Source organism: Lepidochelys olivacea (genome assembly GCF_965140295.1).
Source record: "Lepidochelys olivacea isolate rLepOli2 genome assembly, chromosome: 25".
In the NCBI taxonomy this organism is placed as follows: Eukaryota; Metazoa; Chordata; order Testudines; family Cheloniidae; genus Lepidochelys; species Lepidochelys olivacea.
The window spans coordinates 15,941,056-15,967,301 of record NC_140435.1 but is presented as its reverse complement, the minus strand read 5'-3'; the positions used below and the strand labels follow the sequence as shown (position 1 = coordinate 15,967,301).

The 26,246-nt window shown below is 42.8% G+C and overlaps 1 protein-coding gene across 15 annotated transcripts in view; it reads right to left on the bottom strand.

The window, feature by feature from the left end:
* GNG7 (G protein subunit gamma 7) overlaps nucleotides 1-25,741 on the bottom strand; it is a 128,560-nt gene extending 102,819 nt beyond the window's left edge. For 3 of the 15 annotated variants that reach the window (XM_084614577.1, XM_084614576.1, XM_084614579.1), the window contains exon 1: nucleotides 25,533-25,739. The gene's annotated coding sequence lies outside the window, so the exon portion shown is untranslated. Of the gene's footprint in view, nucleotides 1-14,715; nucleotides 14,768-25,532 lie in introns of all 15 variants that reach the window. The other 12 variants (XR_014709633.1, XR_014709634.1, XM_084614585.1 and 9 more) reach the window with 9 other exon arrangements.
* Between the last annotated feature and the right edge of the window lie 505 nt (nucleotides 25,742-26,246).

Here is a 26,246-nt window from a genome sequence, read left to right as displayed (position 1 = left end):
CTATTAAACCATTTTAAGTTTCGATGATGCAAAAATATTTAAATAACTATGATGTACATTTTAGCTTACTGTTTCATGGTGATTGGCTGAGACTTTGATCATTGGCATCAATGCAGGCTGGAGCTCTGTGACAAAGTAATTCTCACTTATGCCTGCAGATGGCTACCTCACCAAAACAACTATCATGCATAAATACAGGGTTTGTTTGTTGTTTAAATCTATTGTTAGGCATGTAAGGAATGAAGAAATATTCCAAGTGCTTATAGTCAGCCATTAACTGAGGTATCACAGAGAACTTCTCTCCTGCTGACAAAAGTGATATAGAATGGAATTATGGAATTGGTCATGTACACATTATGCTTTTCTAAAGACGTAAGACAGAAGATTTCAGAGAAATCAGCCAAAACTATTAATGCAAAGCCTGTCATGAAGACAAACACTGTCCTAAAAAGAGAAAAATAATTTAGAAAGATTTAGTCACAGGCCACGCCTACAGCAGTATTCCTGTTTGCTTCCTCACCAGAGCAAACATAGTAAGTGCATATTTGATTTAAGCCTAATAAATCACAGAAAAGAACTTGCAAATAAAACCTTTCAGAACGTTTTCAGGTAGGGAAAGTTGCTGAAATGCATGTCTCTTTTGTTGTTCTCTTGCCACAGAGGGCAGGACAAGAAGCAATGGGTTCAAACTACAGTATAGCAGATAGGTTTTTCCTGAGATTTAATCAAATTGAAAGAACAGTAGAACAATAGAACAAATTGCCTAGGGAAGTTGTGAAAGCTCCTTCACTGGAGGTTTTCAAAAAGAGGCTCGATAGCCATTTGTCTTGGGTGGTTTAGACACAACAAATCCTGCATCTTGCAAGGGGGTTAGACTAGATGACCCTTGCATCCCTTCGACCCCTATGGTTCTTTGATTCAGTATGACAAAGAAATATAGCATACCCTATAAAGTGAGCTGTCTACGTACTTCTCAAACGCAAATCAGACTGGTTGAGGCAACACTATGTCTACCATGTTTTCAAAATACAGCCAGCGAAGCGGAGACCCCAGAATTATTAGTAATATAAATCAGATATGTTTAATATTTTACAAACATTTAGCTCCATATCTGCTTTTGCAGGAGAAAAAAAGTTTTTGCACAAGAAATGAGGTTAACAGTGTTTAATTTATTACCTACTACAATGAAAAACCTTTAGCAAAATCCTGGCTCTTTTGTAGTCAACAGGAGTTGTGTCATTGCCTTCAATGGGGCCAGAACTTCATTCCTTGCATTTACACTGTGTCCACAGCTTCAAGTGTTATTGAAGTCGTTTAATACATGATGACAGGAAGTTGCCTCAACATTTTCATGACAGCCCTATGTTCCCAGGGAATGGTTAGCCAACAAGATTACTCCTGGGCTGGAGCCCTCCGGAGAGGTTAAATTTTCTGAGATATTGAGAGGCAAAGGGAGAACAAGACACTGAAACTGGATTCGTGAATGAAGAAAAGCATTTAACAGAAGATGCTATTTTTAGCCTTACCACTCTGGACAGTGTGGCTTTAAACTATCCACCATCTTAAATGAAATATCTAAAACGGAGAGAAGTCAGGGAGAGTAATAATTTTATTAGGATAATGTTGAAGTAAAAAGAAAATGGTACAGGGTTTAAGCATAGAAGGTTCTGGTTATCAGGGAATAAGGTACAGATTATCAAAGGGTGCGAAATTCGGTTTAGGAACGGGTGGCGTAAGGAATACATAATCTGCAATCTCCCCGATTGGGGGTGAAAGTTTAACCGGTCAAAGTACAGACATTGAGATATGGGGGTATGTCGTCCATATAATGGCTATGTTCAGGTGTGGAGTATAATGAGTGGATACAATGATAGGGATGGTTCTACCCTCATTTGGTGGGATTTAATGTTCAGTGACAGGTTTCAGAGTAGCAGCTGTGTTAGTCTGTATTCGCAAAAAGGAATACTAGTGGCACCTTAGAGACTAACCAATTTATTTGAGCATCCAATGAAGTGAGCTGTAGCTCACGCTCAAATAAATTGGTTAGTCTCTAAGGTGCCACTAGTACTCCTTTTCTCTTTGCGAATGTTCAGTAAGTTTATGGTTCCAGTTCATATGGTCCAATGGAAAAAGTCTCTCAGTCCCTATCCCATAGTGGATGCACGATGTTGTACCGGCTCACACCTCCTGGTACTGTTGGTGGCTGGTGATGTGTTCAATGTAGATGTCCCTGGACCATCAGATGGTGTCTGAGACCATGAGGCGTCGCATGAGCCGTGTGTAGCGTCGACCGATCCCACAGGTCTGCAGCACACGCTCGTTGCGGGGGTCCCAAGCACCCAGGACTCCGACGATCAGGGCATCCATCTGCACCTTGTAGCCCTTTGCTCTCAGGGTGTCGGCCAAAGGGGTGTATTTTTCCAGCTTACGAGCTCAGGCTTCGCAGAAGGCCGGGATCCTGTTCTCGAAGGAGATCGTGATGTCGACAAGGATGATCTTTTTCTGGGCCTCGTCAGTGACTACCACATCAGGTTGCAACTGGCTGTCAGTCCCAGGAATGGCGCAGTTCACAGCGACCTCCCCCAGGCGCAGTGCGATGGCTTTCGCTAGGCAGTTCTGGATGGCGTTGTGGCGCAGCTGCCCGGCTCTGGAGTGGGGCTTGCAGCTGCACAGGACATGGGGCAGGGTCTCGGAGTAGCCACACTTCCTGTAACACTTGTCTCGGTTCCCGTGGCGGACGGCTCTGTTGAACGGGACGCAGTTGAGCCGGGCACGGTGGATGAACCGCCAGTCGGTGAAACAGGTGAAGCCACCCCCGGCGAAGAAGTGGTTGCTGGCATCCCACTTGCTGGTCAGTTCGAAGGCTTTAGCCTCGTCCGGTTTACGCTTCAGGATTTCCATGTACAGCGAGTGGATGGCTGCCTTCAGGGTCCTCTCCAGCATGCCCCTGGCGCTTGGGGTGACGATGGTGTTGTCATCAGACCTGATCTGTGGCACCAGGACTCCCAGCTCCTGCCGCTCCTTGCGCCACTCCCAGCAGCAGCCGATGCGCTTCCCCAGGCGACGCATGGCATTGTGAGCATGAGACCACAGTGAAGGGATGTCGCGCCCATCCCACCCGAATTCGCCATCCAGGGAACCACTCATGAAGCTGGCGGTGTCTTGGTTGGAGGGGGCTCTGCCGATCTGCTTCTTTGTTGCATCATGGAGGGCATTTGCTGAACGTATTCTCAACTCAGCCCTCCTCACCCATGTCTCAGTATTGCAGCCTGATTGGCCAGGTCTCATGGCTGACACATCTAAGCACAACAGGGCCTGAGTCAAGAAGCCAGGAAGCTGTGTGTGATAATTTAAAGGGAGGGGAGGGAATCTGCTGTAATAAAACAGGGTCAGCCATTCTGACTCCCAGGCTCTGTTCCCAGTTGTGCTGCTGATTTGTGTGACCTGTGACCTCAATTCATCTCCTCTGTAAAATAGGTGCTAATATGTCCTCCTCCCTGGGGTAATGCAGTTCAATGTTTGTCAACTAAACCGACACCCTCTGCTGAAGAGGGGCACCCTATTACATGTGTGAACAAATGAATTAAAGTGTAGTTGTCTGCTCCACCAAGGCTGTGTCAGCAAGTCTCCTTTTACACTGGTCTTGATGCTGCTCCACCAGGGGTGACATAGGTGGGAATGCTCATGTTAACAGGGCAATTGCATTTTTACCACTTTAGACATCTAGACTATGCTTACTCTGAGCAGGTCTAGAGAACATGGTGACAAAAAATGCTGGTGACTTTGAGCCCCCTCTAAAACTCCTATAGTTGTGGGGAGGTTTTGGTGGCTGGAAGGAGAGAAGAGGAGGAATATCAGACATACAAAGGAGAGAGATATCTACTAGTTAAAACACATGTTAACTGTAGCCAAAGGAGAGTACAGTGGAGTGCCAAACTCATTTTATTGGGGGGAAGGGGGAGAGCAGAGGACAAAACTCTGAGTTTCTCAAGTCTCTTCAAGTTTTGCTTTCTGTTGTCCTGGCTCAAAAAAAAAAAAAAAAAAAAAACAACCCACATTATCAATGGCCTGCTAGGCCACAATGTAACAATACCATTCTTTATGGTTAGGCTCTCAGTCTTCATGGCAACAGTTCAGAAAATACAGATGCTGTGAGCTCATGCGATAGCAAGTACTACAGCTCCTGCCTCCTAGACAGACGCCTTGTTTACGACTTTAATCATTAACAGTTTAAAAAAACAAAAAAATCACCTCTCAATGTGCAGCCAGTGAGGTGGCTGGACATAGTAAAACAGTGATGCATTTCAAGTTTTAGAAAGTCAGAGGAGTCATTAGTGATAATCACCAGGAAGCTAAGGAAGTTTACTTATTCCTGTTATGAATCTTCCATGTTTCTACTGCAAGGGAGGAAGGTTCTCCGGAAACAATTTCAAGAGTTGGAAACAGTCACAGGTCTGGACAGAGATCACTGCCATGGTTTAAAATGGAGAGAGGACATTACAAGAATACTGCTTTCCTCAGGGTGCTAAGGTAAACATGGTCACATGTCATTAACAGTTATCTGAGGTCCAAGGGAAAGTAATTCCAGAGAAGCTTTGGAGGAAAAGGAGTCAACAAACCACTGTACTAAAATCGAAAAATAGGGTTTTTGTATCCTTTCATCTGTATCCTAATCTCTTAAAATTATGGTCTAGAGATAAATCAAAAGTAAAATCCACCAAAGATCATATGGAATCCTGAGGTAAGCAGGAGCTTCAAGTTGACTCCCAAATATCTGGAAGGAAAGAATGGGTACTTATGTTGAACTCTCTACTTTGGGATCTTCAAAAGGATACTGCTATAGGTAATCGGAGGGGAGGCAAATTGCTGTTGGAGATTGCAAAAACAACAAAGCATGAACTGGAACAGAGCTAACAAGCTAACAATGTAATTTTGCTCACAGTAAACTGCTGCTCTATGCCTCCAAGAATATATGGAAAATCCATAAAGTTTCATGTAATAGGCAGAGGAACGGAAGTTGCGTCCGGAGCACCACATGTATCATCCTCCTTTGGTTTTTCCACTTGACTCCCTTTATGACTTTACTTCCAAACGGGAGCAAAAACTGACTTAATGATCACTAAAAGCAGCCACGAAATGAATTAAAGGAGCATTAACCCAACAGAAGTGTAAAATCTCTTTAATAAAACACAGAAAAGTAACATGATAATAACCCAACTCAGGTTCACTTCCAGAAAATGAAACACTGTACAACTAGCCTCATTCTGGCCATTAAACAATAAACTAAGAAACTCACTGGCCAAGGCCCTTCATTCATCTGTAAACATATTATTATTTGCCAGGAGATGCCTCTAGAGTACTGAGCATCTTTCCTTGGCCATAAAGAACCTGCTTTATTTTCTTTAATGCAATAACAAAAGCCTATATAATGCAGTAAGGCATACCACAGCACTATCCATTTCCATTCGATTTACAGTCCTGTGCAATGAAATGTCACTGACAACTACAGAGCACTGACTTAGGCATCCCAGGTTATTCCAGTATTTCACTCCTTGTAATATTAAAGGATAAATCACACAGCATTAGAGGATATTACCATATAATGCATTGTTAAAGCAGATATATATGAACTGCATTTAAAGTGATCACATAATCTAAGTCTTGTATATGTAGTGAAAATACCTGGATAAAAATAAACCTGCATTGTGTGTGAGAGCCTTGTAGAAATAAACTGGCTAATGACCCTTTCTGAACATGCAAAAAGCCTATTTATAAAATAGTTATACCCTGCCCTTCGACAGTATTTTTCATCCAAGGCTCTCAAGCTCTTTACACATTAAGTAATCACTGTTCTCCCCACGGTTCTGGGTTTTGGAAGTCTCAGCTGCCTGACGATCCAACCAAGTTTTAGTGATCATAAACAGATATTATATTGATCATTATGATCAGTGAATGGTGTAGTAGAAATGCATCTATAAGTGAGGGCCCAGGAAGAACTTGGAAGAGAATCAGAGCTTAAGGCAGCTCTTGAAATTAGTTGCCTTTGTGACAGAATCCTATAGCAAAGTGGTTCTCAAACAACATCTGTAGTGATGACCCCTTTCACACATCAAACCTTGGATGGCAACCCCCCCTTATAAATTAAAAACACTTTTTAAAAATATTTAGCACTATTATAAATGCTGGAGGGGAAGCACGGTTTCGGGTGGAGGCTGACAGCTCACAACCACCCAGGTAATAACCTCACGACCCCCAGTTTGAGAACCCCTGCTATAGAAATTCTTGAACAACTTGAACTATAAAGTACAACAAGCAACAGACAGGTTTTAGCATCTTTTTACTCCATCCACAGGTGTGAAATGAGGACCCTTGCAGTACAATGAAACAGAAGCATTAAGAGTCTATTTCTTTATCAGAACCACTGACGGTATTAAAAAAAACTACTGAGGTGGCTGGGGTGAACAAATCAGTATGTTGACAAGAGCTCTAGCAATAGGATCTGGTGGCAATGCAAGTTATAACACCACCATTTAACAACAGAAATCCCTAGAACTGTTAAATATTTAACAAAGAAGATTTTTTCCTGTAATCTTAGTGACGGTCTTGAGAAGAAAGCCATATACTTCACCCAGAGAATTAAAAGAACTCTGCTTTCCAAAGCCATCTTCTAATAAAAGCTAGCCTGTTAGAAACTTTACTGGTGTCTCTTCTGCAGCATTTGCCCAAAATACTTAACCCCCCCCCCCACCACACAGGCATTTCCCCACTCCCTACATAAACTGGAGTTCAGCTGTTTGTTTAGTATTTCTCTTGTGTTTTCACTTGCCTTTGCTAGGAGCTCCAGTTGACCTGCAGAGGTACTGGGATTATTTCTGAAATCATTGCTCCCCATGCCAAACTACCTACTGATAGCAACACTTTCATTGGACACCTTTTCTAGAATGACCACTCACATTGCAGTAGTTTGGGGAACATTGCAGGACAATAACCAGATGTCACCTGGCTACAGGTTTTCCCCTTTCAGAAGGGGCCCATGATCTATGTTAGCCTTCAGCCTGATGCCAAGAACCAAAACTGTGTGCTACAGTCAGTCTAGATTCTGAACAGATAATGGTTAGTCTGCAATACCCCAAGAAACCAGATGATTATGGGCAAGCTATTTCTTCTTCAACTCTGTCCATCTCACTAGGATAACATTACAGTAATCACATATACTGGCAAATAAAACTGGAATTAACTTCACAATCCCCATAAAAAATAGGAGCAACAGCTGCCACTGTGGAAAAAAAACAACCTGGGATTTCTCTAGCATTTGAAAGCATTTCCTTCCTTAATTTTGATCTGTTTACAATGTCAGATTACAGACAAAGTAAACTAATATTTATAAAGCAGCTTAGCAATGGATCTTTGTAAATCTAATTTTGCAAATAAACATCTTTCTATGAACATGAAGCTTATTTTTTGGATACTGGTAGCAAGGACAAGAGACGGGCTATAAATTCACAAGTAGTTTTCTTCTATTTATAAATAAATAGGATTTTTCTGGCAAAGTTATCTGGTAAGAAAATACACCGACAGCTCACAGAAAATCTTGAAAAGAGTAGTTAGAAACAAATCTGGTAATGCTACATATTCTTTATAGTACATATTTCTTCTGTTACAAATCACAAGATTTGCAGACATTAGGGACATTTAAGACACAATGTTTTGTTTTGTAACAAGGTCACCTGCTCCTAGGTTTTCCTCCTTGTCAGTCATTTCCACAACAATCACCTACAGCAGAATGTAAGGGACAGTACCCTGACATTATAGAGGAGGAATAAGCATCACAGTGTTGCCAGCCCCTCAAAATACTCTGCTTTTTCTTAAAGGCCCAGCTCATGGAATTAGGAGATTAAAATCTCATGATTTAAGTCAATCTCCCAATTTCTGAATGCTTGATAATAGTGAGAACAGGTAAATTCTCATGAAACATTATTTGCATGTACATGCCTCCTGAATATCCCAAACAGAGGGAGGGATATACTGAAGATATGCACAGACTGGCGAGGGGGAGACTCAGGGATGCAGGCTCTGGGCGGCGCTTACCTCAAGCGGGTCCCGGAAGCAACAGCATGTCTATTCTCCAGCTCCTACACGGAGGCATGGCCAGGCAGCTCTGCACACTGCCCCGTCCACAGATGCTGCCCCTGCAGCTCCCATTGGCTGTGATTCCTGGCCAATGGGAGCTGAAGGGGTGGCGCTTGGGGCAGGGGCAACATGGAAAGCGGAGCCCCTTGGCTTCCCCTATGTGTAGGAGCCAGAGAAGTGTTGGATCATATTAAAGAAGTTCTGTATTAAAATCACAAATGAGTTTGATTCCCCATAGTTTAAATTCCAGGGTATTACTAATTAAGAGGTCTCTTGGTTTTTGGTACTGTTTCTCTCCCTCTGTCTGTGAAACTTGCAAGCTGCTAATTGTGTTAGGCCCACCTTGATCATCATACACATTGTAAGGAGAGTGATCACTTTAGATAAGCTACCAGCAGGAGAGTGGGGGGGGGGGAGAAAACCTTTTGTAGTGGTAAGTACCCATTTTTTCATGCTTTGTGTGTATAAAAAGATCTTCGATACTTTCCACAGCATGTATCCGATGAAGTGAGCTGTAGCTCACGAAAGCTTATGCTCAAATAAATTTGTTAGTCTCTAACGTGCCACAAGTACTCCTTTTCTTTTTGCGAATACAGACTAACATGGCTGCTACTCTGATAACTGCTTACTATGATTCTTTCTGTATTCACAATAAATGTGGCATTTTGCCTTTTCCCCTTTAATAAGATCCTGCTGGTTTTTATTTTATTGGTATAACAGGAAGGCCATGCTGCTGCTTCCAGGAGCCACATGGAGTGGCCCCCAATCCTGTTCCCCGACTGGAGTGCCAGAGCAGGGCCAGCCTCAGACTCCACTCCCTAGCAGGAGCTCGAGGGCCAGATTAAAACGGCTGGTGGGCTATAGTTTGCCCACCCCTGATTTACACCCTGCTCCTGAGAGTTAATCCAACCCACTGACATCAATCCCACAAGTCTGAGCCCGCATAAAGCTTGCGGCACTGAGGCCTTATTTACATAGAGGACAATAGCTAAAATGACCCTGTAGTGCAACAACAAACACTTAAATACATAACGTTACCTAAAACAGGAAGTTCACATGAAAAGCCAGAATTCCACTAGAGATTCTCTGCCTTCTCGGATACATTTTGTAGCTCTTGTTTCTGCAGTTAGTGTATATAACTAAAACTTCGTATGGATACTTTGAGCCAAAAGTTCTTCAGAAACGGTGGTAATCAGAATCTACATGGTTAAATTTAGAAAGGCACAGAACTGTAATACTTTTGTCAGTCACAGCCTTACTGATTCAGCTGAAACCGCACCCTCATATCATGCCAGTGTCAACTTCAACTTTGAATTTCCTATAGCGGTTGGCTTTTTGGTAAGCTTAACAAAATTTCCTGTCCTCCAACAAATTTTCTTCAGATTGTGTCTTCCTGGTCATTGTGGAGAGATTTTAATTTTTCTAATGCTAGCATAATTTCCATCTGAAAACATTAGAAAGTGTGGTAATAAGCACTTTCTTTAATAGTATTAAACATGGTAACTGCAAGGAATGGCTTGAGCTGCAAAGAGATCATATTTCACCTGCAAAGTAACAGCATATACAGTATTATCCAAACAATCTCTCCCAGGTGTTACCCTCAAACTAAAGCTAAATCTCAGCAACTTTTTATGAGAGACTAGAGAGTGGAGTAACTTAGCATCTTATAGCAGCAATAAGCAACCTAAGAGCAACTAATCTCTTAGGATATTAGGTGATACACCTATTTTCCTAGATCAGTGAGATTCTAGAAAAAAGTTAAGTTACAGGTACCATGGCCCTGGTACTGTGTAAACTATTCCCACAATGTAGCACCCTCCTGGCCGATAACAATTGTTGCTATTCCAAGTCCTGGGCCTCTCCAACAGAACCTGACAAAGTTGTACTGAAGTTGTGCATTATATTCAGATGTGCACTAGGACAAACTACCAAAACACAAACCCATTTCCCCAGCAGTTAAAGACTGATGAACTTACCCAAGGCAACACCAAGCCCTCCCTTCCTAGTTCAGAGGAAAAAATAATAGAAAATTTGTGGCTATCCACCCTATTTTAAAATAAACCCTTAAGTGTTTAATACTGAAATGGGTGCCAGTTCCAAAACAAAAAGAATGGGAGAGGCATATGAAACTGTTTGTTTATTTCACATACTGAAATGTAAGAAGATACTATTGGCCATCATGTGCTTCAAAAAGGCATAGGTCTAATCAGTCTACTTGACCTATCCCCAAAAATATTCATAAGCATAGGATGTTTAACCAAATGAACTATGGAAGCACCAATATGATTCAACAGAGAGATGTGCAGGGACGACAGGGGAGGAGATCAAATGTTCTCAAACAAAATTTTCTGATTAAATCCAGAACTTGTACAGTAGAACCTCAGAGTTATGAGCACCTTGGGAGCAGAAGTTGCTCGTAACTCTAACATGTTTGTAACTCTGAACAAAACATTATGGTGGTTCTTTCAAAAGTTTACAACTGAACACCGACTTAATACAGCTTTGAAACTTTACTATGCAGAAGAAAAATTCTGCTTTCCCTTAATTTTTTTAGTAGTTTACATTTAACACAGTCCTATATTGTATTTGCTTTTTTCGTCTCTGCTGCTGCGTAATTGTGTACTTCCAATTTCAAATGAGGTGTGGGGTTCACTGGTCAGTTGGTAACTCTGGTGTTCGTAACTCCAAGGGTTCTAATGTAACTCCAAGGTCATTAGAAATCTGAACCACTTGTGTTAGTCTAGGGGTAACGTTTTCAAAAGCACTCAAGTGACTTAAAAAGAAAAGGAGGACTTGTGGCACCTTAGAGACTAACCAATTTATTTGAGCATGAGCTTTCGTGAGCTACAGCTCAAGATGAAGTGAGCTGTAGCTCGCGAAAGCTCATGCTCAAATAAATGGGTTAGTCTCTAAGGTGCCACAAGTCCTCCTTTTCTTTTTGCGAATACAGACTAACACGGCTGTTACTCTGAAACCTGTCAAGTGACTTAGGAGCTTTTTGAAATTTTTGCCCTAGATCCATCCCTATAAAGAAAGGCAGAGCATGTGGTGATATGACAATGGATGTCAGATACCTAATTAGCACCTAGTCCAAAGTGCAGATCTTTTTGGTAGAGCACAGAAGACAGTTGCTTATTTACATTCATTCTTGGCAAGTACAGACACCACAATTAAATAAGGGTCCTCTTCTCTTCCCAACCATAGATTTGTTTAGGGTCCATAATGAGAAGAACCTGTAAATCCTGTAGCAATGAGCTCTTAGACGCACAGACTTTAAGGTCAGAAGGGACCATTATGATCGTCTAGTCTGACCTCCTGCACAACGAAGTCCACAGAATCTCAACTATCCACTCCTGTAATAAACCCCTAGCCTATGTCTGAGCTACTGAAGCCCTCAAATCATGGTTTGAAGACTTCAAGGTGCAGAGAATCCTCCAGCAAGGTGAAAACCCGCCAGGGCCTCTGCCAATCTGCCCTGGAGGAAAATTCCTTCCCGACCCCAAATATGGCAATCAGCTAAACCCTGAGCATGTGGTCAAGACTCACCAGCCAGACATCCACGAAAGAATTCTCTGTAGTAACTCAGATCCCATCCCATCACAGGCCATTGGGCATATTTACCGCTAATGGTAAAAGATCAATTAATTGCCAAAATTAGGCTATCCCATCATACCCTCCCCTCCATAAACTTATCAAGCTTAGTCTTGAAGCCAGATGTGTCTTTTGCCCCTACTACTCCCCTTGGAAGACTGTTCCAGAACTTCACTCCAAGGGTTACAAACCTTCATCTAATTACAAGTCTAAACTTCCTGATGGCCAGTTTATATCCATTTGTTCTTGTGTCCACATTGGTACTGAGCTTAAATAATTCCTCTCCCTCCCTGGTATTTACCCCTCTGATATATTTATAGAAAGCGCCCTTCTTGAAGAAGGGCTCTACCAAATCACCCACGACACCACAACAAGGGCTGAAGTTTTCCAAAGCAATTTGCTGCTTCTGTACATGGGCAGTTCCTAGTGGCACCAAGGGTTTGCAGACTGCACCCTGCAGTTGCTCGTGACCCAAGTTCCACCACACTTTTAGCCAGAAAGATAGGTTCTTCAGCATACAGGTTCAGATTCAGGAAGACTGCAGCCTCCACTGTGTGTGTAAAGAATTCTGCAGAGCCAAATTATATTCTAATCAGTCACCCACTGCAGCTCACATGCAAACATTTTTATACTAATATTCTGGAGCAAGCTTTTCCTTGTCCTCCATAAACTCTCTGAATAGCTTTTGCTCCACAGGGCTGTTAGAAAATAATTACTACTCTAAACCCATAGGCCACTTTTCCAGAGCAGGTCTGCCATATGAACAACATTTGGCAAACATTTGTTTCATCTGCATTGGTATGTTGCAAGCATGGAGCCACTGCTGTCACTTAGATCCTATTCTATCTGTACTAGCCAATGTAGTGTCCTTTTTAGGACTCACCGCAGCAGTCTATGCTCAAAACCCTGCATGTTACTCAATCTTGCTGCTGCCTTTTACAGAAGTTTGTCAGCTTCTAGGACCCCTGTAAATAATTCCCATGTTTAAGAAACAGAATCTAATCCTTAATCAGGTTTTACAAAATTCCTGATTATAGGTGTATATTTAGGCAAATGCCATACATTTATTGAAAAAACTGCATGGGACCCCTGTGGCGTATTTCCACTGGAAAGCACAGAATCATAGGAATGTAGGACTACAAGGGATCTCAAGAGGTCATCTAGTCCAGCCTCTCGCGCTAAGGCAGCACCAAATATACCTAGACCACCCCAACAGAGGTTTGCCTACCCTGTTCTTAAAAACCTCCAATGACAGCGATTCCACAACCTCCCTTGCAAGCGGATTCCAGAGCTCAACTACCCTTATAGTTAGAAAGTTTTTCCGAATATCTAACCTAAATCAGATTAGCACAATTACTTCTAGTCCTACCTTCAGTGGGCATGGAGAACAATTGATCTCTGTCCTCTAACAGCCCTTAACATATCTGAAGATTGATCAGGTCCCACCTCAGTCTCCTCTTCTCAAGACTAAATGTGCCCAGGTTTTTTTTTTTGTTTTTTAAAAAATTTTCTCAAAGTTCAGATTTGCTAAAACCTTTTATCATTTTTGTTGCTTTCCTTTGGACTCTCTCCAATTTGTCCACATCTTTCCTAAAGTGTGATACCAAGAACTGGACATAGTATTCCAACTGAGGCACCATCAAGACGATGAGAGCTGGACAATTACCTCTCATGTCTTACAAGAAAAACTCTTATTAATACACTCCAGAATGACACTCACCTTTTTTGCTACTGTATCACATTGCTGACTCACTCAATTTCTGATCCACTATAACCCTGAGATCCTTTTCAGCAGTACTATGCCTAGCCAGTTATTTCCCATTTTGTAGTTGTGCATTTGATTTTTCTTCCTAAGTGAAGTGAAGTACTTTGCACTTGTCTTTACTGAATTTCATCTTGCTGAATTGCAACAATTCTCTAATTTGTCAAGATCGTTTTGAATTCCAATCCTGTCCGTCAAGTGCAAGCAACCCCTCTCAGCTTAGTGTCATCTACAAATTTTATAATCAAATTCTCCACTCCATTATCCAGGATCTTAATGAAAATATTGACTAGTACTAGACCCAGTACAGAGCCCTATGGGACCTAACTAGTTATTTCCCGTGTTTGACAACAAACCTTCGATAACTACTCGGAGTATGGTCTTTCACCAGTTGTGCACCCACCCTGTAGTAATTTCATCTAGACCACATTTCTCTGGTTTGCTTATGAGAATGCCATGTGGCACTGCGCCAAAAGCATTATCAAAATCAGGATCTCACATCTACATGTCTGCAGAAGAGTTACCTTTCCCAGAAGAACATCTGCAAGTGAGTCCCTTCATTCAGAATGCAGAATTTACGTACCCTCAGTAAACGAGGCACACAATTGCACAGGCTGCAGAGGAGTTGAAATGAAAACTTTAAAAAAAAATTCTGTTGCAATTCCTACTCTGGACGTTCTTTCTACAGCTTACTTGCAAACATACATGGCACTGGAGCAGCAGCAAACATAGGTCTTCATACAAACGAGCAGGATACACGAAGTACAATCTGAGGGACACTATTCTTTGTGACGGACATAATAGCCCTACAGACTGACCTCAGTCTAGTCGGATCATCTTCCATGGAAATTTGAATGTGGGGTATCTGAGAAAACAGAATTTGGTTTGATCTTCACTTTGTCTACTGAAACCCCAGAATGCCCTTTTTCTCAGTATCTAGCCCTGCCTACTAGATTTAAAACAGCTGAAAAGCCAAAATACATGGTCTTGAATCTGAACTAACAAAGTGAAAATTCAGTCAGAGCAGCCCAACTCCTAAAGAGGGCCAAAAGAAATCAGAACCACCTAATGACAATGTCAAGAAAAAACTCAGCATATAAACTGCTTAGTACCTAAACATCTGTAATTTCAGATTGTTACAGTACAAAAAAGAAAATACAAACTTGCCAGTTTTAGAAAGCTCTGGGGTGAAAGGCAAAATAAACCAGAATACACAAAAAAGACTGTTTTACCTCAAGGGTGTCAGGAGAAGGTAAACACCATGTTGCAATTAGATCTGGAATCCTAATTTTGTCCAAACATAGTAAACACAGAATTAAAACCTGTTTCATCACAAGAGGAAGAGAAGCAATCAGCAAAATTTATCATCCAGCACATAAAGGTAAAAGAATGATTTAAAAAAACCACCACCAAACTTTAAAATGATTACCCAGGTCCTCTCCCCAATCACACCCCCACCTCCCAAAAAAACCCTAAATCATAAAATTAAGCATCTACATGATGTACTTACCTATATGTGACAAGGGAACAGCTTTCCATTAGAGCAATGATACATGTGACTAACCCCTTCCCTGCTTAGAAAGGGTTTGCAACACAGACAAAAGGCTGTGTTCATCAACCCTAGAATGCCTCCTTCCAAAAGACAGGGGGGAGTATAGTCTATCAATGACAACCTACTGTGCTCATGAAGGAAAGGAAACCCTTGGGTATTTACTGCAGTCCTTCTGGCTGGACTGGTGTTTTCTGTTCCCTTTGACTAAAGTAAAGCTTTAATGCTCCCTTTTGTTCCTTAACTCAAAGCAAATATTTGTGCTCTCACACCCTTACCTAATATCTACATGAAAATTAAAGGTTTCAGAGTAGCAGCAGTGTTTTGCTTTTGTGAGCTACAGCTAGCTCACGAAAGCTTATGCTCAAATAAATGTGTTAGTCTCTAAGGTGCCACAAGTCCTCCTTTTCTTTTTATGAAAATTAAAGCATCTACCAGAAAGGGTTCCTCTCACCCACCCTGCATGTCTTTGCCATGAATTAAAAATAAATAAATAAATCTAGTTACTATTTCACCAGCAGCCACCAACAGAATTGCCTTCCCCACAAAAATATAGGAATTACAGGACCTTTTGTACTTCAGCCTGTGCAACAATGCACTTCTTTAAAAACACATCAGCCGCTTTTAATACATGCCCTTGCTGCAGAGAGCCATTAGTTTATTCTCATGTAAGGTTAGATCCAAGCCCTACCCTCCAAGACTTAGTTAAAAATCCAGTTATGTGGTGGATTTTGGTTATGATAAATTGAGATTAAGTGGAGAGCGCTGGTTTCAGCACAGTTAGTGCCCTAAAGTGCATTCTTGGAGCCTGCCAGCTGCCTGACTTCCCAAACTAAATGGCAGTATACTGCAAAGAATACAACAACGCATGTTCTTAGAAATACATGAGACACTCTAGAGTAGACCCTCCAAACTAATGGCATGGGGCTGAAAAGAAGTGTTTTCTTCTGAAAGCATAATGACTGCTCCAGACTAACAGGTTTTATGCTCAAATAAATTTGTTAGTCTCTAAGGTGCCACAAGTCCTCCTTTTCTTTTTGAGGTTTTGGAGATTAAGCAATGGAGAGAGAGGCACCTGACTTTGCAAAATAGCAGTTTATAGAAACTGCTTGCAAAGTGTAAAACACAGTGCAACAGATTTGTAAACTGGAAGAGTGTGGGAAAAGCCAGAAGCCAAATGCCAATTAGGGCTTTGTTTGTTTGTTTGGGTTTTTTGGTACCAGGTCTGTCCAGGCTCCAACTTAATGTTTGACAGAAACCATTGAGAAACAGAAAGAAAAGGAGTACTTGTGACACCTTAGAAACTAACAAATTTATTTGAGCATAAGCTTTCATGAGCTACAGCTAGCTCACGAAAGCTTATGCTCAAATAAATTTGTTGGTCTCTAAGGTGCCACAAGTCCTCCTTTTCTTTTTGCGGACACAGACTAACATGGCTGCTACTCTGAAACCTACTGAGAAACATCTGAGCTATCTGATATTAGAGCCAGTGGCTTTCTTATCATAAAGAGAGAGACAGTATCAAGATTTTAAAGAACCGTGAAGAAATGGAGTCATTGAAACTTGAGTTACTACACATACATCCTTGACAAAAAACAGAGTTTTAAGCATATCAACACAACACATTAGATTACTGCAATTAAAAACTATTTGAAATCCAGAAATTTAGAATTAAGGTTCCATACTAAATGAACCATAGTTCAGACCCTGAATCTTCACGCTCGGTTCACAGCAGTGTGACAGAACTTTTCCTTACCCTCACTACACTTCATGATGTTCAACACTCATTCTTCCCACTCACCCTCAATAACTTTTACATTACAAAAGACAGATTTAGGTCTAGTCTACACTAGACAGGCTTTGCCAGTATAGCTAATCAGCATGGCTATCGGCAGAGGCTCGTAGTGTAGACAGCATATGCTGATACAAGGAGTTTCTGCCACTATAGTAACACCACCTTCCCATACACATTAGTTATGCCAACAGAAGCACCCTGTCAACATAGCTGCTTTTACAACTGGGGGGTTTGCAGAAATAACCTGTGTCAGCTGGGGGTATGGTTTTTTCACACCCCTGGCCAATAGCTATACCTACAAATCTTTGTAGCATAAACCTGGCCTTATACAGAATACAAGAGAAGCTTCTGTCTGCATAGTTTACAGTACATGATGTCTATGTTAATTTCATCACGATTTCCAAGGCTACTTCTGCCATTGTCTGTTAGCAACAATTTAAGCAAGTTATAAGAAACTTCAACAAAACCAAATTGATAGATTCCCAAAACCACGTGAATTAAATGAGCTTCCAAACTATTGGACTTGTTTTCAGTTGTGGTCTCAGTGTTCTACAGCTTTCCTTCCAAACTTGACTCCATTGTCTTTCCTATTCCTGTTAGGCTAGCCCTCTCCAAAACTGCTCAACCATTATTCCTTTGGTTCAGCATGTTCTTCTGATCCCTACTTGCTTTTCGCCACTTCATTTAAATAAACAAATTATAATTATAGAACACTTGTTTCCCCATTTCCAAGCAACATGGCTTTACTTCTCCTCAAGTAAAAAACATCCCCAGTGCCAAAAGATTTGTTCCACTTTTATTTCCTAGATCTAATAGGTACTGTACAATGGTTCTCTTTTTTAATATAAAACCCACTGAAAAAAAAAAGCCTTTTGTTTCAAGATTTAAAATTTTATAACAATAGGAAGCTATGGGTCAAGATTAACAGCATAAATCCATATATGATTCAATGACTGGAATGATGACAATGTTTAATCTGGATTAGCTGGCAATTAAATCTGTCTGATTGTATTAGCCTAGCACAAAACTTTCTGTAGAATGCCCCCACAGAGGCGCTCCGTACATTCATAGGTCATAGGAAAAACGATTTGCCAACATTTTGTTCTAGATACACTATGAACTTCCTATTGTGATGAGGCTGGAAGAAAGGAGCACTGATCCTCTTGAAAGTTTGATCCTACCTCCACTGATCGTCCTCTTCAATGGAATAAACACACATTTGCTCTTAAACATCCAAGCAATACTGCCTGTTTGAGTGGTTGATACTACCAAAGGAAAATGTTATTATTAAATTTAGAAAGTAATACTATCAGAGAAGGGATTGTATTCATTAACCTTAACTAAGGATTTTTTAAAAGGTTCTATATTTAAATTCTGTAACTATTTGCCCTCAAAACTGTTTTTAAATAAAGAATTACATAGTAATCTTAAAGTTAACAGAATTTGTGTTTGGGAATATTCAAGTGGTGTACCTCAGCCAGTATCACAGCTCTCGTTTTCAGTAATCCTAGTTAGTTTTCACTAACAGTCATGACCTACAGAGCAAAAACATCATTCTGTTGCCAGCCAAAACAGAAATTTCACCACCAGGACATTGCAGGGATCACGATATCACCCACCAAACGAGGAACAAAATACTACTTTCTGTAAAACCAACTTCTGAATGACATCTGAAGAGAAACATTTGTCTGATTTTAGAGGAAAAGTATCAGAAAATAAGCACTTAGCTGGGAAAAGGTTAAAACACATGGGGGGGGAGGGGAAGAGAGTAGGAGGAAAGAACAGAAAACACCCAAGGACTAAATTGTAAGAGCAAAGCCAGCAGAAATGGACAAAAATCCTGCAGGGCTTTGGGAAAAAAAATTTAAAAAAAACAAAAACCACCATCAACTCTTCTATATGTTTAAAAATAGACCTTACGCCCTCTGAATGGGATAAGTTGAAAAGCCATTTGAAGAACTTTAATAGAATGCCAATTTCTAATGCTGATTGTTCCAAGAGGTCTAATGGAAAGGAGAGGGCTGTCATTTCTCTACAGCGACCAGAGCACGACTGGGCAAGGTATCGAGTATGATGAACAACACATCCTGCAACTGTCATAGGCCCTGTATTCATAACACTAGCTTCAGGACTGAAAATGAAGGAAATCCTGCTTGCACTAAGACCTCTGGTTCAGTTACTGTCATATTCACACTAAAAGGGGTGGGTTATTTTCAGAGAATACACACTCACACAAATCCATTTTCTACCTTTTTCCTCCTACTATAGGAATGACAAAGTAAAACAGTACATGGGTGACTCAAGAGTTCTCAGATTTTACACCTTTTAATATTTTAAACAGAAGTAATTATTTCCAAGTACATGTCTGAACACTTAACATTTTGCAAAACAATATATAATAGGACAGGTCAGGATAAGGCAGACACACTTGTGTCTGTTCGAGTGGATGGGGGAAGGGCAAGTTATGAGACAGCCTTAACTAAGTTTCCTGGTTTGTGTCTCAACACTAACAGTTTGCCTGAATTTCCTCTTTTTTTGTAAACAGTAGTTTTAAAAATCTGTTCATAGAAAGTATTTAGAACAAGTTTAGACCAAAGATGATAATGAGTTATTGGAGCTATTTCGGTCACAAACACTTATTTAAGATCAGTAGCATACATGTAGCCCAATTCAGGAAAAAAATAATCTGGTTTCCATGTTAAAAAACAAAAACACACATGCTTTAAATATTGCTTCCACTCTGCACAAGCAAGACATTTGCATTGAAGAAAGCCAAGAGACAATTCTAAGATTTCTATTTACTAAAATAAATCAGTGTAGTGAATATTGAACTTTTTCAAAATTAAGCAGATTTTCTCTTGATTTTCCTGACCATTTGTAGTCTCTTCTCTTGACTTAAAATAACTTTGATTCTAATCTTTTTGGAGGATAAAGAAATAGAAGATTTACAAAATACAGAAAGAAAAGAAGTACTTGTGGCATCTTAGAGACTAACCAATTTATTTGCACATAAGCTTTCGTGAGCCATAGCTCACTTCATCAGATCCGATGAAGTGAGCTGTGGCTCACGAAAGCTCATGCGCAAATAAATTGGTTAGTCTCTAAGGTGCCACTAGTACTCCTTTTCTCTTTGCGAATACAGACTAACACGGCTGTTAGTCTGAAACCCTACAAAATACAGGTAATACTAAAAATAAGGCTAAACAAAGACACCCCTTTCCCATGATAATCTTTCCCATAATATAAGAAGTTTAAATACTAGAAACCTCAAAAACTCATGCATGAAATAAAGGTGCATAACTGGTGTATTTAAAGAAAATGCAACATATACATCCAAGTTTATCAGTCTATTCTTGTATATTTTGTCAAGCTACTTGATGGGATATACAAACCCCACACTGGTCAGGAACAGGTTAATAAGCTGCATGGAGCCCCCACCAGCCCCCTACATCTGTGCTGGGCCTCAGGCATGGAAGAAGGTGTTAAAAGGAGGGAGCACAGCTCAGTTTGGCCCTGACTGGGAAGGAAAGCAGACTGGCAGTCCCCACGTTCAGAAAGAAGCCTGGGTGGGGCCCCGGAGGTGACTGAAGACTACAGTCTGCCAGAGCCTTCCTGCGGAAGGGTAGGTCAGACAGTTTGATTTGTTACCAGGAGCTGGCTGGTAGTCATTAAGCCAAGCCACTGCAGCTGAGGACCACCTGAGAGGAAGGGGGCTGAAAGTTGAAGCCACCAGGCCCAAAGATTCTTTTTGTTTGTTGGTCTTAGACTTCAGAGGTACTGAAGTCCCCATATCAAAGCCACATCCATGAACAAAGTGTCCTGAAGACTTCATTGGGTAAACAGAGGCACAGCTGCTGCAGTACCACAGCACCTCTCCCACAGCTACCTATTTAGCTGACCTGGATGGAGCAAATAGAAAGGTGAAATGCTTACGTGATAGCAATAAAACCTAAAGCACTCACTTCAATATTGTAGGCTAGCCCAGAGTAATTTGGTACAAGTTCTACCATTAGATATGCATATGCAATGCACATGCAACTCCCACTGGAGTCAAAAGTTTCATGCATGAATCCAAGGGCAGAACTTGGCCCTTTGAATCTTATCTATGCTGCAAAAGTTTGGATAATTTTTTTAACAAGCGGAGGATACCAGCATGAAGACGTGGGTAAAAATTATGCCCTCTTCAGCTTTGCTGGTAGTCCTCTAACAGGCTTAGGTTATTAACCAGGTGAGACCACAGAGCAGTGTGGGAAGGAACATTACTTACATTTTTCTTAATCTTCATTTCCCTCCCCCCTTTAATATCTTCTCTTAGTTTGATGTGCAAAATGTCAGACCCACAAAGGAGGAGGAGAACATCACATCACCTTGGCAACATAGTATTTACCACCTGTTAGGTCTCTCAACCTATCAGGAGGGTTACAAAACAGTCATACTAGCAATTTTCAAATTCAACACTTTCTGACAACCAACTGGTCAGGGTACCACCCAATTTTAAAAAAAGCATGTCAAAACACATTAGACAAGGCAAATGATAATTTAACACTTTACACTTCAAAGTACCTGTTCAAACAGTAGCCAGTCAAGCCTCAACCCTTTTATCTGTTTTAGAGATGGGGAAACCGAGACCTTGTGCAGACAAAGGATTTCAAGCATTCATAGCTAGCCACCACTCTAGTTAGATTGGTGCAAACCTTTAGCATTGACAGGCAAAAAAACATGGACTGGAGCAAGCTGCTGTTTATAGCTTCTTATCCTAGAACCCCGCTTGAAACTCTGCAAGGGGTTCACTTCTCATATCACTATCTTCTTAGCAGGGGTCTGATAAAATTAAGTCCCCCTACGGCTCTGAAAGAGGAGTTCTCGTCCTACCCCTCAGCTGCCCTAACCCCAGAATACCTCATCTGTTGTGGACTGTTTCTCTACAATTCTTGCAACCACCATTTTTGGGCCATTCTCCCCCAGAGCCTGCCTTTTTCCAAGCAGCAAGACAGTGAAACTGTCATGATTGTTTTTCAGCTTTACTGCTACCCCCAGGGTTCTGATAGCAGCAGTGAAATTGATCAGTTGTCAATTCTACACAGCACCAGGGTCTGCAAATTCAGTAAGACAGCACTACACAGGCCCACATTTCTTCACAACTGAAAGGACAAGAAGGTATTTTTTTTTAAATGGCAGCTTAAATTCTGCTTCTCTCCACCCCCTCCTGAACACATTAGGGAAAACTTCCCACTAGTTACTGGTAAGTGGACAAGTGACTATTTCAAGCCTTGCACAAAGCATAAACTATTCTAATGACAACCAGTTAAGCCGAGGCATTTTGCCAGCACCAAGGCTCAAAGGACCAGCCACTGTGCTAATAAGATGTCTTTCAGTATGAGGAATCATGATTCCCCCTATTACTAAAAGTGACAAATTCAGTTATGTGATTTTCATTTTACAAAGTAGTGGGCTACTTTAACCAGCGGGGGGAAAATGGCATTTAATACTTTCTGAAGGCCAGAGAGTCTGCTCAAGTTTGAGGAGAACAGTGTCTAGTAGCTAGAGCATGAGTTTGGGAGTCAGGAGCTAGAACTCCCCAAATTCTCAGTCCTGACACTATTTTCCCATATCTTTAGATCTTATCCAGCCCCCCATTACAGCAGTATCTAAGCACCTCATAATCTTTACTGTATTTATCCTCAGTACCCCTGTGAGATAGTAACATTGCCCTATTTCCATTTTACAGATGAGCAACTATGACCCAGAGAGATTAAATTATTTGCCCAAGGTCACAGAGGAAGTCTGTGTAGGGTAAGGAACTGACCCTGGGTCTCCCAAGTCCCAAGCTAGCGCCTAACAACTCATCCTTTCTGCTTGTCCTAGACTAGAACAAGTCAGTGTGTGCCTCAGTTTCCTCACCTGTAAAACTCCCTCTATGTTGTGAGCATCTAGTTAATGCTTTTAAAATATTTTGAAGTTATATGGAGTATAAACACTACATCAAGGGGGAAAATAAGGAACATTACAAATGGAACACGAGATACATTTAAAAACTGCTTCCTATGGAAGTTGTAACATGTTACAACACTTGGAAAACCACAAACAAAGAAAGTGTTATTCCTGTTTGGTTTAGAGCTACAAAATGCATGAGAGAAACTTAAACACAAAAAGCTATACTTTAGTATTTAACTAGTGTTATTTTGTGTAATATATTTTATATTGGCCATAAATACGGTTGAAGTAATCTAGGTAACACCATGAAGTTAAACTGCAGCAGATAGCACACCTTCATAAAGCAAACAGATTTAGGCCCCAGTACCTAAAAAAAAATACCCACTTGGAACTACGCACAGTGCATAAAGTTAAGATATATGCTTTAAATCTGCAGAATGAGTGTTAGTTCACTGCCATACTGTTGTAAGGCTAAGAATGTCCTGAAAGCTAATATGCTTCAAAAGAAAAACACAAGAACAGTTACTTGAAGTTCTCTTATAGAGTTGGATGGACTCAGATTAAATATCAAATTACTGCTTCCTGTGGCCTATGAGGAAGTCAGCTCCTCTACTGGTAAAGTCACCAGAGTTGTATTTGTCAGAGTACATTTTTTAAATACCTACACCTATAAACAAATAGTTCTAGGTTGTCAATTTCACCAAGAACCATCCATCAAGTGCAATTCCACCCTATTTTTTTAAAAAGCTGTACTGACAGGGAATTTGAATAATTCAAAACAATCACTAATATAAAAAGATACAAAGAACAGAATAAATCTAACACTAGACTATAACCTAATTAGTTATTTCCCTCTTTGTTTCCATTTTAAAATCACATCTGCTAGCAATGGCCTAGTACAAAAAACATGAGTATTTAGACCCTCCAACAAACAGCCTAATGAAACAACTTTGAGAGGAAATCCACTGCCTCCAGAATGAGCCATAACACCCCCCTCCCACAAACTCTTCCCTTCCTAATCCCCCCTGCTCCCCCAGAACACCTGCTAGTATTTGGCTTCCATACCAAATTCTATACCACCTCAGCCTGAAATTCAACAAGGAGATGGAGAAAGAGAATTTCCCTCCCTTGTTGCCTGCAACACCGACATTACCTGTCTAGCCCCCACCTCATAAAAATGAAAAACCTTGATCAGCACAATTACTCCTCCCTAAACTAGCCTGTGATTTACAATCCATCACACACCCCTCCAAAATACTCTCCAAAAAGAACAGGAAAGCTACCAGTACCACCTTCAACCAGCCATCAACTACTTGCCTGTGATATACCCCACCCACATCTTTAACAGCTCCCCAATACGCCACATTTGCTACCTCCCAACACACTATAACCATATACATATATATTCGCATGTTACCAGTCCCACATACAACTCATATTACCCCCATGCTCTCCAGCTGTCCCCGATACCCATGTTATATCCTCAAGTACCTTCTCCCCAGTTATCTAAAAATGGTCCTATCCAACTCCCCACATTCCTCCATTAATTACCCTGACATTCCTCTTTATTCCCCCACTCCACAGACCTATTGTCTTATTACCCCAGAACCCTCACATGCCCCTTTATTACCCCAAACTCACCCATCCACATGCCAACACCCCCTTATTCCCCCCAGGATTCCAACATGCCCCTCATTACCCTCCGCTCCCCAACCCTCTGCTCCCCTTTATTCCCCCAGTATCCTCACATGCCCCCTACTCCTCCATTCTCCCCTGATGCATATACCCTTATTACCCAGTACCCCCCTATTCCTCCACTCATTAAACCAGGACTTCCACATGTCCCCTTATCCCCCTACATGGTCACTCCCTTATTACCCCAGTACCCCTTGTTACCCTCTTATCCCCACAATGTCCACACATGCCCCGTTACCCCTTAACCCCCAACTGCCATCCCAACCCTGTCTGCCCACTCCACTCCCCACCCCCGTATCCCCCACCACCCCACTCCCCCCAACCTCCCCATCCCCGTACCCTCCTCCCCCCCACCTCCCTCCTCCCCTCCCCATCCCCCACCACCCCACTCCCCCCAACCTCCCCATCCCCGTACCCTCCTCCCCCCACCTCCCTCCTCCCCAACCCCCACCACCCCACTCCCCCCAACCCCCCCATCCCCGTACCCTCCTCCCCAACCCCCACCACCCCACTCCCCCCAACCCCCCCATCCCCATACCCTCCTCCCCCCCACCTCCCTCCTCCCCAACCCCCACCACCCCACTCCCCCCAACCCCCCCATCCCCGTACCCTCCTCCCCCCCACCTCCCTCCTCCCCTCCCCAACCCCCACCACCCCACTCCCCCCAACCTCCCTCCTCCCCTCCCCCACCACCCCACTCCCCCCAACCCCCCCATCCCCGTACCCTCCTCCCCTCCCCAACCCCCACCACCCCACTCCCCCCAACCTCCCCATCCCCTCCTCCCCCCCACCTCCTTCCTCCCCTCCCCCACCACCCCACTCCCCCCAACCCCCCCATCCCCGTACCCTCCTCCCCCCCACCACCCCACTCCCCCCAACCCCGTACCCTCCTCCCCCAACCTCCCCACCCCCGTACCCCTCCCCTTACGCCCGCCCCTCTTCCGGCCCGGCCGGGCCCCGAGGGGGTCCCTGGGGCGGGGGCTCCGCCAGGCCGCGGCCTGCGCCGGGGTTTCCCGTCGCTCCCTCCCCGGGCTGGGCGAGAACCCCACCCGCCCCGGGGCCCGGCCCCTCCTCACCCTGCGCGGGGCACCGAGGGGGCGGAGGAGGGGAGCCCGCGGCCGCCTCAGACACCAACCTCCGCCGCGCAACCCAACCTGCTGCCGAGCCCCAGCCGGGGACGGGGTGGGGGCCCCGCGGCGTGACTGACAGCACGGGAGGACCAATCAGCGCCCAGCACCCCAACGGGGAAGGCGGGGCCCGGCACAGCCGCCGGGTTAGGCTGCAACCTTCTTAGCGGGGCCTCCAAGTAACGGGGAGCAAGAGAGGAGGGGCCGGGCGGCGGGCCAGGGAGTGACAAAGGAACTAGCCAATCAGAGCACAAGGAGCCAAAAGAAGGCGGGGCATTCAAATGAAGTTCATGAATATTGATCCGCAAGGTGGTGGGGGGAGGGCATGTGATCATTTCACTGGTGTTTTTGCGGGCGGGTTATTTACATTTATTTAAATGAGCCCCTATGTGAGCCCTGATTAGTTATTCACTGTTAAGGGTTCACGCAATTAACATCTGTTGGTTAGCCTGGCTTGAGCTCTTAGTAATCACCGGGATCCGTTCTGGATCGTTCTCTCCCCTGGCCCCCGGGGGGGCTCCGCGCCCCTGCCCAACAGGGCCAAGGCCTCTCCGGCAGGGCCCCCCAGAACCGCACAACGCGGCGTCTACACGGGGGCTTTTGCCGGGATGGAAAGGTCCCTCGCCCACGACCTGACGCCGTGACTGCCGGCGCAGGCCTGGC